The 15,737-nt window shown below is 42.6% G+C and overlaps 1 protein-coding gene and 1 pseudogene across 9 annotated transcripts in view; both read left to right on the forward strand.

The window, feature by feature from the left end:
* The window catches only part of Crnn (cornulin), an 87,522-nt gene that overhangs the window by 48,100 nt on the left and 23,685 nt on the right, over positions 1-15,737 (forward strand). For 2 of the 9 annotated variants that reach the window (XM_031374688.1, XM_031374687.1), the window contains exon 2: positions 9,212-9,362. The exons of 6 other annotated variants lie outside the window; for them this stretch is intronic. The gene's annotated coding sequence lies outside the window, so the exon portion shown is untranslated. Of the gene's footprint in view, positions 1-9,211; positions 9,363-11,777; positions 11,823-15,737 lie in introns of those variants that run through there. One more of the 9 variants, XM_031374689.1, reaches the window with a different exon arrangement.
* Positions 8,290-8,729, forward strand: LOC116093350 (annotated as a pseudogene).

Consider the following 15,737-nt stretch of genomic DNA (forward strand, 5'->3'; position numbering starts at 1 on the left):
GTTTTTAAATGTTAACAAATTTAGATAAATTGAAATCATGTAACTTTTCTCATCATAATGCAATAAAGCTAAAAAAAAAGAAAGGAAGAAAGAAAGAAAGAAAGAAAGAAAGAAAGAAAGAAAGAAAGAAAGAAATGTTCAACATCTTTAGTCATCAGGGAAATGCAAATCAAAACGACCTCGAGATTCCACCTCACACCAGTCAGAATGGCTAAGTTCAAAAACTCAGGTGAAAGCAGATGCTGGTGTGAATGTGGAGAAAGAGGAATACTCCTCCATTGATGGTGGGTTTGCAAGCTGGTACTCTAGAAATCAGTCTGGTGGTTCCTCAGAAAATTGGACAGGTCTACAGAGTGAGTTCCAGGACAGCCAGGGCTACACAGAGAAACTCTGTCTCGAAAAAAAAAGGGGGGGTGGATTCCAGAATGTGCAAACAAGTGAGTCTCTGTTTTGTATGTCTTCTCTTGGGCTCTTTTTCTTCTGATGTTTTGTCCAATTCCAGTGTGTTAGGTTTTTTTCATATGATTGTATTTTGTTTTATTATTATCCCTTAGGAACATGTTTGTTTTCTAATGAGAGACAGAAAAGGAGTAGACCCAGACGAGAGGGGAGATTGGGAGGAACTAGAAGGAATAGAGGGAGGGGAATCTGTAATCAGAGTATTCAATAAAAAGGAAAAACAAAGGGAGCCTGTGTTAGCAAAACTCAAAATGCATGCAGTTTATCTGTGTGAAAGTCAAGACATCAACATCTGGAGTTTTGTGTGAGTGTCAACATCTGTGAAGCTTTTTAAAGGGATGCTACTGAGTTCCCAGCATCAAGAATTAGTGGCAGACATTTGCAAGTGCAGTCACGCAATCATCCTTTAGAAGGTTGCCATTGGATAGCAACATTTTCTACTTGTACAAACTGTGCCTATGTGGGTGTAGGATGCTTTCAGCAGTCTCCCACATGCTCTTTCTCAGAACTGTACTGAACACCTCATATATTCTCAGGCCTTAGATTCATTTTAGGAATCAGGGACAAATGGTGCTGACTCCCTAATCCTCCACTAGAGGGAGACAGACACAGCAGATGCAAAAGAGGTGGAAGTAGGCCATCTTGGGGACAAGAAAGACCAAGGTGTTTAGGGACTGTTGGGGGTGGTTTAGAGTAGATAATTTTGAAGTCTTGATAGTTTAACTGAAGGTGGGGGCACGGTGGTAGCAAACTAACACACACTGGCACAAACAGACGAAGGAAGATAGAATGATGATACTACAAGGAATTATAGATACAAAGTGCTATGAAAGACAATCAAGAACTGATTTGCTAGAGTCACGTATCCAGGAGGACTCTGTGTGTCACTTCAAGGTAGACCTAAAGACAAGCCCTTGCATGAAAAAGCAGATTCCACATATAGACAGCAGGTGGCGCCACTCTTCACTAGGCAAGCAAGCTGGCAGCATCTTTTCTAGGCACAAAGGCCAGGAAGAAACTAAATACGGATACCTGTCATACCCAGACTCCAGTCTACACTCCAACACATACAACACACACAAAGGAACACATAGATCTACCATAAAGATCTCCTGATTTCTAGCCCCCACCAGCCACAAGAAAGAAGAACATAGATTAATGTTTAAGACCAATTGTCGCGGCAAGTTTTCATGCTTCCTTAACTAATAAGGGAACACACAAAGAAACACAAAGTAGCCTGAGTGCGTCACTGCCTGAGAGACTGTATTGGTCTCTCAAAAACTGGAAGGCATATCGTGCTCCAGGAGACATGGACTCTAACGTGAAAAACCTGTGACTCATGTCTCTCAAGGCAGCCAGGCAAGGCCAACTCTATGGTTTCCTGCACAGGCCATAGATGAAGCCATGACAGATGTGCCAATGAGCCTAATTCATACATAGTATATCAATCAGGCTATTGTTGCTGGAGAGCAATAAGAGGACAACAGATGTGCATTACCACATCTGGAGTATGTATTAGCATCCTGGGCCTCACAGTGCACCTACACATCCTCACCTATCATCTCTCCTTGGATAGGATTACAAATCCATTTACAGGTTGAAAAAATGAGACCCAGCAATAGTGTTGCTTTCCCATGATGTCCTGGTTCCCTAAGTAGTCAAGGAAGCATGAAAGGTTGACAGAAAGATTGGTCTTAGACACTAGTCTTGTGTACCCTGTATACTTTGCAAACCTCATTGGTTTCTGGCAACTACAACAGTATTGATCTTATCAATTGCCATTATATTCTATTTCTGATAAAGGTATAAAAAGTCTGATTGCTCTCAATAAAATTGTCACAGCTCAGATATGCTGTGCCCCATCCAACCAACCTGGTTTAATTTCTTTCAGTAATATTAATTGACCTTGCCAAATAAGTAAGTGCAGGCACTTACTGGCCTGGAATCTTCTTACCAAGTTGTCTGCTTGAGTCACTCCCTTACCTCAATCATGGTTTTTAATAAAGCTCTAGTCCCATTAAAAGTACAATTTACCCCTGGCTCTCAAACTCCCAAGCCTTTTTATGTGGCTCTTTTTTTTTTTTACATCCAAGTCCACCTTTATTTATTCACTAACTGCATCCAAGTGTTATTTACTGTCAACAACATTGAAGGGACATATGAAGAGGCACACTAAATACTTCTTGTTAAATGAATGCATGGATAGGTGCTCTTCCGCCTCCAAAATTCAAATTTTTCTCACCTGTCAAACAGGGAATAAAACAAGAGATGATTGCCCAAAGGTGAGGCAGCAGGAAGGGGAGGAGTCCCCATAAAGACAGTTTCCCACATGATCTCCAAGAACATGAATGAAGGTGAGGAGCAAGCCACGCAGACACCATGGAAACAATGCAGGACAGAAGGACTGATCCCCACACAGCTCTAATGTCTAAGGCTCATTCTGTGTAGTAGGGTGAGAATTTGCCAAGCTCTGAGGAGAAGTGCCAAGGGTGAGGGTTTAGGCTTCTGTCGTTGAGGGCTCAGGTCTATTGCCCTCCACTATAGTCTGGTGAGGTGGAAGAAAGTCAAAGAGTTGGTCCTTGCCCTTAAGTTTTCCTGTGTCTCTGAGTAGCAAACACAGAGGTCAACCCCAACTCTGACACTATTGAGTTGTTAGCCTGGGCAGCTCTGAGCATGATTTATGTCCTTGAACAATAGCAGCAGTGATGGCCACTGCCCATATCTGCTCACACAATTGAATTTTTCCTTACAGGTTTTTCAAATCTGCAACGTTTGATGCAAGGTTGTGCATTTCAAAACTTTGCCTGAAGAGGGAGCCAGATTACCACAGAGTCACAAGCCTGCCATACAGGACAGCCACAGAAACAAATCAAACAGCATTTTGGGGGGTGTTCCCAGATTGGGTCTTCTCTCTCAGTCCCCTCTACTCTTCCTGTCCTAGAAGCAGTTCTCTCCACAAAGGTCAATCAAAGTGACTATGTGATTAAAATGCCCACTCCATCATTTTGTATATTGTTCTGGGCAAGTGACAAATTGCTTTGATAAAACTAATAGGGTAGAGGTGTTATGTAACTCTTACTCCTCAGAAGCAATGTGTATGTTTTAACAGGTGTCTTATTGAAGATATAGTTGCAGAATGTTGTACACTCCAGATGCCAAAATAAGGCATCTGGCTTACCTCACTCTTATCTATATTTCATGAGTAATATGGAAGATGGGTGTGGATCCTGGGGGCCTTTCATTAACTTGAACACAAACCATTCCTCATCCACCATTTTGGACTATAACACAACAATTTCACACAGTCCAAAGTAAGATTTTACTCCTCCACCTGAATTCAGTTTCTCTACAGACTAGATCTGTCTTTCATGTTCACCTCACATTTTTTGCTTCTGTTATACCCTTTCTTGCCCCTGAGTGAGGCTCCTACCCCTGGCCACCCTAATGCCTGAGAGCATCTCTCGGGGTGGGGGGAGCTGCACCTCCAGAGTGAGTTCACCTGAAGGCTTTACTTACACTAATATCTCAGCCCGCTTTCAGACTCCCGACACATTTCCATCATTCCTTATGAAGAGCAAGCCTTATGAAGTCTAATTGTCCTCTGTTATAAAGCACACAAGGGCAGAGCCCACCACATAAGGTTGTTGTAAAGAATTGACAAAATCAAGATTTAAATACCAGTATTGTGCCTGGCAAATGACATTACTCTTTGGGGTACAGTTTCCCTTTCTGGACTCCGGGCAGGGTTTAACAGTCTAAAGCAACCTATCATCCCTACCATCCTTCCTAAAATATCATTTTACTTAAGTGTCCACCCCCATAGCTCACCATTCTGTTACGTGTGCTCTCGACTTCTTCTCCAGGCATTCTGCAACTACAGTCTTAAAGAACAAGAAGCCCAAGTCTCATATTCCTATGAAGAGTTAAGCAGGAGACTTGGTGGGTCCTCTCAGGCTCAGTAACTCTCATGGAACTGATTATTTCATGGTCAGGACCTTCCTATCTGTCTTGGGATCTGGAAATTTGCCTCCCAACAAGCAGGCAGTGAATATGGTGCCATAGTCACGAGGCAAAACTGTTCTTCACACATTTGTACTAAATAACAAAAGCACCATAGACTTTGTTCCTAAGGGGCATCAGAGAACCCACAGCCTCTGCTCTTTCCTGGGAGTCACTGGTCTTGCCTGATCTACTTCCTCTGACCTTTCTACCAAAGTTGTTTAAGTCTCTAAAAGAACATGGTCAGGAAAGAATCTTGTAGCTATCCTAGGACACTCCTAATAAAATAGTTATAGCTTTGAAGACTAAATAAATAGGATCTGTGGAAGAAGCAGAACTTTTACCCTTGGTGGGAAGAGAGATGACCAAGTCAGTGGAAGTATGGGTAGGATTGTCCCTGAGAACTATCTTCATTGTTCCCCTCCTTTCTACTGTCTACCATGCCTCTCGCACACTTGTACTCAGCCTCTCACTCCTCAATTCTCCATTTAGAACATATCTGTCAAGGACCATGGACCTGCAGGCAATCATGGAGTTCCCTGGCCTAACTGCCTTATGAGTTTTTCATCATAAGTTCTCCAGGTTAGAGTCCATGAAAGCCTGACAGGACAATTGATCTTAGACATTAATCTTGTGCAACCTATATAGCTTGCAAGTGCCATTGTATTCTAGCAACTACAACTGTGTTGACCCTCGGAACTGGTACAATATTCTGTTTCCATAAGGGTATAAAAGGTCTGATTGTTCTCAATAGAATTGATATTACCTCAGTTGTGCTGTGAATCATTGAAATGGCTTGATTTAATTCCCTGAGGCCCTATCAGGTGACTTTGACCTGGTAAGTAAGTGCTGGCACTTAACATGGACCCATTCTGAGCATAAAAGATAACACCCACCTCATCTGTGGAAAATGCAGGTGCTTGAGCAAAAAGTTTGTGGGAGTGGGGTGAAGGAAGAGGGATGCCATTTTTTATTAATCAATTTGGAATTTTAATAGGATAGAAGTGTAATTATAATCTTTCCTTTTTTTTTCTTTCTTTGAAGGAGTCTTACTATGTACCTCAGGCTGGCCTAGAATTTGAGGCAGTAGTATAAATCATCCTGCCTCAGCTTCCTGAATGCTAGAACCACATTTTTACTCAGCTTTTATGATTTTAATTTGTAATCCCCCAGGAAGACCAGAATAATGGTATTAAGATTAAACTAATGAAAGTAAAAAATGTAAAGTTCATTTTCTGGTGAAAATGGAAATACAGAAATGGCTTTATCATTCTCCTAAAACAACTATGAAACCTGACAAAATACAGAAAAACAATGTTTTCTAAACATAGAGTCAGAGCAAGCCCAGATCCAGATAGATGAGAAGTAAGCAACTAAGCCTTAGAGCTGCTCAGCTCAGGATGTGGTGCAGGGTTTCCAGGACGTGACGCAGGAAGGGAACCAGATGAAAGCACTGTTCTTCCAGGACCAAAGAGGCTTGGTCCTGAGTGACCCTAGAAGTAAACCACTGCAAGGTTGAGTTCTGAAACGAGATTCTTGTGAAGGGGGGAGGACACTATGTATATGTACATGTGTATGTGTATGTATGTGTATATACACATACACTTATATTTGTACTGATGTATGCATGTATAAGTGGGGAAGGGCACTAGGCTCCAACAGTCAGGAGTGGTCCCCTCAAATCTGTAGCCCTGAGATGCTGAACTCTTATCAATGAGGAAGGTTTCTAAGGCAAGGGAAGGAGCCATCACTACCAAGAAGGACTCACCCATGGTTACAAAGAGTGCCATGTCTTCACAGAGGACAGCCCAAGTCTCCCCAGGCAGTAGTTAGATGCACTCAGTTCTTCCTCCGTATCTTCTGCTGCAAAACTGAATGGAGCAGTACTCACAGGGCTAAGCACTTCGGGTTTTGGTACTGGGGGTGGAACCAATAGCCCCGAGGATACCATATTAACAAAGATTAGTCATGGGCTGGGGGTATAGCTCAGTGGTAAAGTACATGCTAATAGCCCAGTAAATGAGGGCATTATGGACACTCACTCTACAGTACAGAGAAATTCAGCAGAGGCAAAGAAGATGGGTGTAAGGGCTCACATGAAGTTCCTTGGAAGAAAAACTAAAGTGTCTGAGAAAGAAATTAACTGGATGTGACACAAGTCCATCATAGAGGAGGTGGCCTTGATTAGCAGTATGTTACGTGCTACAGAAGAAAGGGTTAACAGATCTGGAAACCTCATTAGAGAGACAATTCAAAGAGAATCAAAGGAAACAAAAACAATAAATTGAGTTAGAGTGACATAAACCCAGGGCAGTCAATTTCATGTGGCCTTGATAGCTGAGATCCCCAAAAGACAGACAGACGTGATGGTAGGAGAAATGTGTTCTGAAGAAATAATGAACAATTTTTCCAGGTGGTAATTTTTTAAAGAAAACTATGAGTCGGGGAATATTATTGATTTTAAAACACAAGAAGCACAAAGAAAATTATATCAAGGTCAATTATATCAAGTCAAATTTGGTAGAACAGTAATAAGGAAAGGCTTCTATAATGTAGCCAGAAGAAAAGATTCTATTTTTTACACAGAAATACAGAGTGGAGGGGTGGTGGTCTCCTTGACAGAAATAACCATGTCATACAATGGAGCACGGTATCTGTAAACTACTGAAACAACTGACATCCCAGAACTTTATACCCAGACAACCTATCTTCCAAACATAAGGAAAAACAAGGACATCTTGAGACACTCAAGTGCCTAAGTTCCTATAAACTCATTCTGACAGAAGGAAGTGTGTGAGAAAGAAATCTGGGTCTGCATGAAGACCTGAGGTGGTACTTGCATAGCTAAACCTGCCTCTTACTATTATTTATCATTCATTATCAGAATGTCTTTAAAATGTGACACTGAGCTGGAGTAGTTACAGTAAACAAACAAACAAACAAAAACAATCACACCACAGCGCGTAATGCAGGGTACCCAGAAACCCTACTGGAAGCAGCCTCAGCTCTTAACCAACAGGGGGCGCCTGTGGACTTTGGAAATGACAGCCTTGGCCACTGCTCTGTCCTTCATGAAAAATTTCCCTGGACCTCAGTCAGAGCTGTACAGCAGTGACATGGATAGGATAGCTCCCCTTGGGGATAAATTATAAAACCTGAAAGGCTCTGGACAGCTCCGCAATCCCGGTACCAAATCACCTGGGTCTTTATCCAGCTTTCAGTAATTTTCTGCTGAGATCATTTGGGCACCCCCCTTTCTGAGCCTTGGACCCTTCTTTGCAAATTAAAAGGTGAAGCAGGCCACATCAGAGGGCCTTGCACTGTATAATTTTTTGGTCATTTCTTATATGTGTCAGCTTGGCTTTTCCACCGCTGCGCAGTTGGAGGCTTCTCATATCAAGGAGAATTCGAAACAAGACTGGGAAACGGAAACCTGGAAATACAGCCCAAGAATGACATGGTCACCAGTCAGTGCTTTCCGGTTTCCACATGCTACCACCATGTAAAACACTTCACACAATTTTCTCGGTTTTTTGTTTTGTTTTGTTTTGTTTTTTGTTTTTTGTTTGTTTGTTTTCATTTCAGCATCCACCACAAATGGGGTGGAAGTAATTATCCCAAATGTATAGGTTAAAAAAACGGAGGGGGCTGGAGAAATAGCTCAGTGGTTAAGAGCACTGACTCTTCTTACTGACGTCCTGAGTTCAATTCCCAGCAACCACATGGTGGTTCACAACCATCTGCAATGGGATCTGATGCCCTCATATACATAAAATAAATAAAATCGTTTAAAAAAAAATGGAGGCTCGCTCTTTCCTTTCTGCCACCGCCATGCCATCCAGACTGAGGAAGACCCAGAAACTCTGGGGCCACATGAGCCATGGTCATGGCCGCATCACCTCAAGCACCCAGGAGACCGCGGGAATGCTGGAGGCATGCGTCCCCACAGGATCAACTTTGACAAATACCATCCAGGTTACTTTGGGAAAGTTGGTATGAGGCATTACCACTTGAAGAGGGACCAGAGCTTCTGCCCAACTGTCAACCTGGATAAATTGTGGACGTTGGTCAGCGAGCAGTCATGAGTCAATGCAGCAAAAAACAAGACTGGAGCTGCTCCCATCATGGATGTTGTTCCACCGGGCTACTACAAAGTTCTGGGCAAGGGAAGGCTCCCTAAGCAACCTGTGATCGTGAAGGCCAAATTCCTCAGCAGAAGAGCTGAAGAGAAGATTGAGGGTGTTGGAGGAGTCTGTGTTCTAGTGGCTTAAAAGCCACGCCGGAGGTTAATTAAATGCTAACATTTTCCATGTTGGAAAAAAAAAATGGAGACTCGAAAATTGAAGAAACTTGTCTAAAGTCAACTGGTAAGGGGTGGGGTTGGCATCTGAGCTAAAAGTTCATGCCACATAGCAGAAAGGTTGGGCACCACTCGCTTGGGACCAAGGTACTCACTGCCTCAGTTAGAATCACAGGCCCTGACAGAAAAGGCCCGCGCAACTTTCTGAAGTCCTTTCATTTTGCCTATAAAGCTGACTACAAAAAGTAAGCATTTAAAACCCAGGTTAGGTTTCCACTCCTAAACAGGTCCACTCGCAAGGGTGTGATTTAACATATCCAGATCTTAAACCAGGCTAACATCTCAGGGCTTTCATGTAATTTCCATTAATATTCTTTCACTTCTCCACCACAAATGTAAATGTCTCTGATAAAATGAATTATTAAAAAAAAAAATCTCAAACTCATTTTACAGGAGAAATTTTTAACACACTTTTGTGTGACTTGACCACAGTCACATAACCCAGATGCAACTACTAAGGGTGACTGCTTTGATGCCTCAATTTCAACCTGGTGCTCTCCTATTCAAGTTCTCCTGTTACAAGTCACCACCTCTGAAGGCTGAGGTGAGCATATCCCTGAGTGTATTTGTTCCTCAGTGCTAAGAGGAGCATGGTGAGGAAATGCTCAGAATAAGAACAATTTGTTGGTGTGGTACCTCAGCAAGAAGGGCCTCCTGTTATGGTGAAACAACTCCCAGGATGTAAGGCTGTTAGAGGTCAGTGTACTTCTTCCTGCAGTGACTCTAGTGTGGAGTATTCCCCTTGGGACTGGCATGGCAGAGCTGTGCTGTTCAATTCCACATGGCTCTTACACTTAAGCTCCCCACCCCAGCAGCCTCCTGTAGAGGACAGGGAGGATCCAGGAGCAAGAGGGGGCCCTGCTCTGCCCTCATCCTTAATGAAGGAAAGATAGAATCACCACAAGATGGACTAATTAACACCTGCCCCGAGTTTCGGTGGCTGATTAAGGGCACTCCTCCCTAGGCTTCTATGGGGAAATGTGTCGCAATTTACCATAGGTGGGACAACAGCATTAAGGTCAGTGTAGGGTTAAGGGTCCCTCCAGTTGAAATTCTTTTCACATCTCAGCACTAAGTCAGGAACAAAACTGGCCTCTAATTCCAACCATGTCCCATCAGACCAACAAGGGGGTGGCTCACATAGCTAACCCAGGCATCAGGGTATGCCAGCAAAATTGTTTCCCCAGCCCTTCTCCTACCCGAATACCTTTCTATTTCCAATTAGAAAACTCCCCCAAACTTGAATTCAGAACTGTCTGAACTCAGTATCAGAGTCTAGTTCCTTCGACTCTGCTCCAAGGCCATGGACTTAGCTTTCACAGACCTGACCCCATTCTCAGTTCCTTCTCCCACAGTTCACACCTTCTACAATCACATCTGCATTCACCCACATTATTTAAAGAAAGAGCAAACAAGTAAATAAGATCATCACAGAGGAGGAGTGAGGTTGGAAAGTCCCACTAAGCAAACAAACAGGAAGATGCATCAAGTCTGCCTGCAGGCCATGGGGCAGTGGCACTGTAGCAATAGATTGCCTATGATGGCCTCTGTGGAGGCTGCATACACATTCTGCAAACTGACATATACTACATATCCATCCTCAGCCCACTCTCTACTCATCAACATCATTACCCACCCATCATCCCAGCTCTTTCTCCATAGTGCTTGCAAGTCTCCCTCATGTTTCATTTATTGTCTTTCCTGTTACTAGTCTACTAGCCTTTACGGTAAACTCCAAGAGGGCAGAAATGCTTGTATTTTGTTCACTGATGTACCCTTGGCACCTAGGACAGGGCATAGGCCATGCAGCTGCTTAGTAAAAGTACACTGAATAACTGAAAGCCACAACACTTATCTCTGGCAAGTAAGTAATGGGCCAGTTACCCAGACAGCTTTTCAAACTCATGATCTTCTCTGAAAAGAAATGGTCTCCAAATTGCCTCTTTAGTTGAGCAAATCCAGGAGGAAATATACAGTAACACCCACCCCCACCCATCCCCGACACACACAGGTTGTGTGGCAGAAACAGAGACACCTGTGTAGTCAAACTCAGAATCCGTATTTCTTAAAATCTCACTCTTTTTTGGCTTAAGCTTCACTCTAGAAGTCCATCACTTGAGACCCATATCATATGAGAAAGCCAGCCCCTGACACTATTAATAATACTATGCTATGATTACAGACAGGGACCTAGCATAACTGTCTCTTGAGAGGCTTCATCCAGCAGCATATGGAAGAACATGTAGAGATATACAGCCAAACATCAGGCAGAGCCTAGGGAGTCATGTGGATGAGTAGGGGATAGGATTGAATAAGCCACATAGTCCAAGGACACCACAAAAAAATCCACAGAGTGAACTAACCTGGGACCAAGAGGGCTCACAGAGCCTGGGGCACCAACCCAGGGAACATGCAGGAGTTGGTCCTAGATCCCCTCCCTACACGTTTGTAGCAAATGGGCAGCTTGGTCTTCATGTGGGTCCCCTAACAAATGGTGTGGAAGCTGCTTTGGTCTCTGCTCCCTGACATTGGATCCTCTCTACTTGGACTGCTTGGTTGGGCCTCAGTGGGAGAGGATGTGCCAAGACCTGCTGGGACTAGATGTACCAGGGTGAAGTAATATCCAAGGGCACTTCTCTGAAGAGAAAGGGAGGGGGCAGTGGAGGGAGGAATTTGTAAGGGTTCAATTCGGAAGAGAGGAGGGGGAACTGTGACCAGGACATAAAGTGAATTAAATAGCTGCATTTTAAAAATAATGTACTTATAACATTTGGGAATTATGGGGAAATAAGGATTAAGCTGTTGGCATTGGGATTTTAATAAAGCAGAAGCAGCAGGAGCAGAAGCAAGAGAAGCAGAAGCAGGAGAAGCAGAAGGAGGAGAAGCAGGAGCAGCAGAAGGAAGAAGAGAAGGAGGAGGAGGCAAAGGAGAAGAGAAGGAGGAGGAGGAAGAGGAGGAGGAGGAGGAGGAGGAGGAGGAAGAAGAAGAAGAAGAATTGTCACTGGTTATACTCACATACCATCTGCTCTTTTCTGATACATTCAGGTTTCCTTCCTCCACTTAAGCATTTCATCTACCTAGAATGTTCTTTCTTCTTCAGGCCTCTGTTCAAATGTTACCCCCTTGAGGTAGCATTGCCTGGTTCCCTGGTTCACTCTGTCCCATGGTTATTTTATGTTGTACCATTATCTTTCCTTTATTCCTGATGTTTGCTATGCTCTGTGATTCTATTTTTTTTTTCTTGGTGTTACTTTCTGGTAAACACTACAGTGTGAGTTACATTTGACAAGGACTTTATCTCTGTAAGTCATCTTTTTTTCCCCACTTGCCAAGCACACGGCATAGGTGCTTGCAAGGATTCTCTTGAAAGAATAAATCTTCCATTCTGTCAGTTTTTTTTTTAAACCCACTGTAGTGTTCGTTTGAGGCAACTCTGTGCCCACAGATACTCTCCTATATCTACAAACACACACACACACACACACACACACAGAGAGACAGACAGACAGACAGACAGACAGACAGACAGAGACAGACAGACAGTACCACACAAGGAGATACAGCCACACATGGATACCCAACACTCACATACTGCATAAATCACCATCAACTCTGGTTGCAACCTTACAAACTTTTGTTGCTTTTGACATCTCCTTCATTGGAAATAGCCTCATTTCTCACAGAGATAGATCATTATATGTTCTTTCGAGTCTTTGGGACTTGCTTTTCCCTCTGATCTATATGGTTTGCCAATTCTTGTGTACCAGTGGGCCCCTCGTCTATGCTTCCAGGAGAAGTCCAAATAGAATCCCTCTTTAAAGTGTTGCAGACCCTCCCAACCCTTCCTCTCATAGCTGTACTTTGGGCATCACTGAAAGAACAGTGAGTGACCTAGAAATACATAATCAGAACTTCTGGTTACACACACACATACACACACACACAAAGGCACACACACCACTATCACAACTGCCACCACTACCAACAACAACAATAACAAACAAACAAACAAAAAAGCTAGCAAGGTTTCTGATTCTAATGTGTCACCCCGCACTTAGAACCTCTCTCTGTGGACTGGTCTTAGCAATGTGTAATAATAGCTCCACTGGGTGATGATTTCTGAAAAATGATTTGCAAGCAAAAGTCTAGAGAAACTGTATACTGTGGTTTCAACTCTGGGGTGCTTCCCTAGGCCAGGGTCCTTAGTTAAAAACACCTGCATATCCACTCCCTATCCCAACCAACATCATAGTTAATGGGAAAGGCTTAAAAGACGGTGCAGGCTTTGAAGTGAAAGAGTCCCAGGTCTGATTCATGACCACCAACTTGCACACTATACCAGCAAGTACCTATCAAAGTCATTCAGTGCCCAGAATTGCTAGATCTTGTGGGCAAAAGGATGATACACTAGGTACAGATCCTAGACAAGTAACATCAGAGTAAGGGCCTCTGGCTTCCCACCCAGAATGAGATGTTATCTAAAGCTTGCAAAAGTTTTCAGTGTTTCATTAGATAATATGTGTAACTGTAGATATGAACAGTCATAACTATGATGGATAAGAGTATAACTCCAATATGTTTAAGCTATGCTTAAACTTTAGGATTCAATTTTTGCCCTAAGAAATATACCCTTTGAAAAAGATTAAAAAAGCATTTTTAATTTTTCCCATTCATATGAAGGAGAATAAGGAAAAGAAATAAAATACCCACTAATTAAATTTTTTTAATTCTCAATGAATCTAAACCACAAGCATCCTAAATATTCAACAGGGCCATAATGAATGAAATGGTATACAATTATTTAAAGTAATTACAAGGACTATGTAGCAACAAAAAAATGTTCATGACATCATGATAGGTGACAAAATCAGCTTACTGAATAAAGCATGTGGATAATGAGTGTAGAAGGTTCAGGCATAAGTACAGAGTTTCAGAAACAACAAGCTGGTTCAAAAGTAATGGGCCACTAAGAGCTTCAGTGCCTCTGTCTGAAACTGTATGTGAGGTCATTTTATTGTTCGTTTTCATATTTTTAAAGGAGTGATTTTTCTTAATATGCTCTGTTTGCAAGTATTTCACTCTCTTCCATACAGTCCATCCAGCTATCACATGAGAGAACAATATATGTATATACATGTTTTATATCATCTCCATAAGCTGGCTGAAGTCTTCTGAGCAGTGGTATCCCAAACCACCTATTAAGGTTTTCAGGATGAAAAATTTAAACAAATGTGTCTAGTATTAAATTTTTCTTTTGGAATAAGTGTTGTAAATTTGTAGCAGTCTGGTTTAAAGAAGTCTCTTTTCAGTGAGGAAATTATAAAAATGGCATTTTATAATTTTTTAAAAAGTATCTTGGTGGATGGCAAGCTTTGAAAAGGTAGGTGTTATTTATTTTTGATTTATTATTGATTCCTGAAAAAAAAATACATGGAATGGGTTTGCCCCTATGAAGTTAGTTAGCCACTCATAGAAAGTCTTCAGAAACTGCTGTCAGAAACTGCAAACAGAGGTGCCTTCACAGCAGCACCCCAGAACTAGCATTAAGCACATTTCACTAGGTGGACTATCCCCAGGTACAGCCTGATTCTGCGTTCCTCCATTCCTGTATTCCACCAGCCATCCATCCATCCATCCACCCATCCATCCATCCCTGCATTCTATCACATATCTGTCATGAACTTGATGACTTACTACCTACCATCCATCAATCTCATCTCTCAGATCATCCACTCACCCATCTCCCCTTCTCTGAATACCCTTTTATAAGAATTAGGGGGTCAAAATAATCTGAGCCTTCAGGGGGACAATTAATATCAACGGCTAAATTCCAGGTTCTTAAATGGGGTCAATGATGCAACAGGACTGACACCCAGAAGACGTGTTCCTCATTGCCTCCCAGTCCCTGCAGGCAGTTCTAAATCTGGTTCAGTCACTGGGCGGCCTCCCAAAACCTATCTTAGGAACAATAGACCTTAATAATCAGGCCACTATTTGTCATCAAGGCACACCCATGTCATAGCAGCAGTCTGCTGATTGGCTAGAACAAAATCTTCAAGGCATACCAAGCATTTACCACCTAAATCTGTCACTTACCGGTGCTGTAGGTGGAGTGGGAAAGACTGTGTAGTATGACTTGTCAAGTTGCCAATAAAAACCGGTTCCCATCGAGTGGTGAGATCTCGTTACCTAAGCCTGGAACGTGACCCTCATCAAGTGCTTATTGAGGATACTGAGAATTCGCCCTACGCCAGACCTTCTTATTTACATCAGATCATCACTGTTTAGGGTCATCCCCAGAATGGGTCTCAAATGGAGAAATCAAGTCTGTGGTATGTTCAAAGAGGAAATTAAACCCCTAATGAATTTGTACTCTCACTGAGGGCTAGAGCTAGATGGTGGGAATCCAGGGAAGAACCTAACATCTATTGCCTATGCAGAGCACAGAGTCTAGTGTACACAACTGATCTCACAAAGGTGATGGGCTACCACAGCAGGAAAGACATGAAAACTACTGTATCTGTGTAGAGAATCCCAGAGATTTGGAAGAAGGCATGCTGGAACTCAGCCCAGACAGCCCAGTCAAATACACCTGAGTCTTGCTAGACAAATCCAAACGAAGCATGAAGAAGCCAGGACAGCTCACTGCTCACAGTGGGCCTTCAGGTGACTGACACCACTTTCATTATATAGCAATAGAAGACTCCTTATGTTTCTGGTTAAACACATTTTCACCCTTTACACTGCCAGGCCAGGTCACTGCTCCAACTTTTTCAATTTTCTTTCTCAAAATAGAATCTCACTCCAGCTGGTCCTGGACACACCCCTCCCACCCTCACAAAATCCTATTACACTCTATTCTCTCTTTAAGACCCCACTTTCAGGCCATCTTTTCTTTTCTTTTTTTTTTTATTATATT

This window comes from Mastomys coucha, unplaced genomic scaffold, assembly GCF_008632895.1.
Source record: "Mastomys coucha isolate ucsf_1 unplaced genomic scaffold, UCSF_Mcou_1 pScaffold16, whole genome shotgun sequence".
Taxonomy (NCBI): Eukaryota; Metazoa; Chordata; class Mammalia; order Rodentia; family Muridae; genus Mastomys; species Mastomys coucha.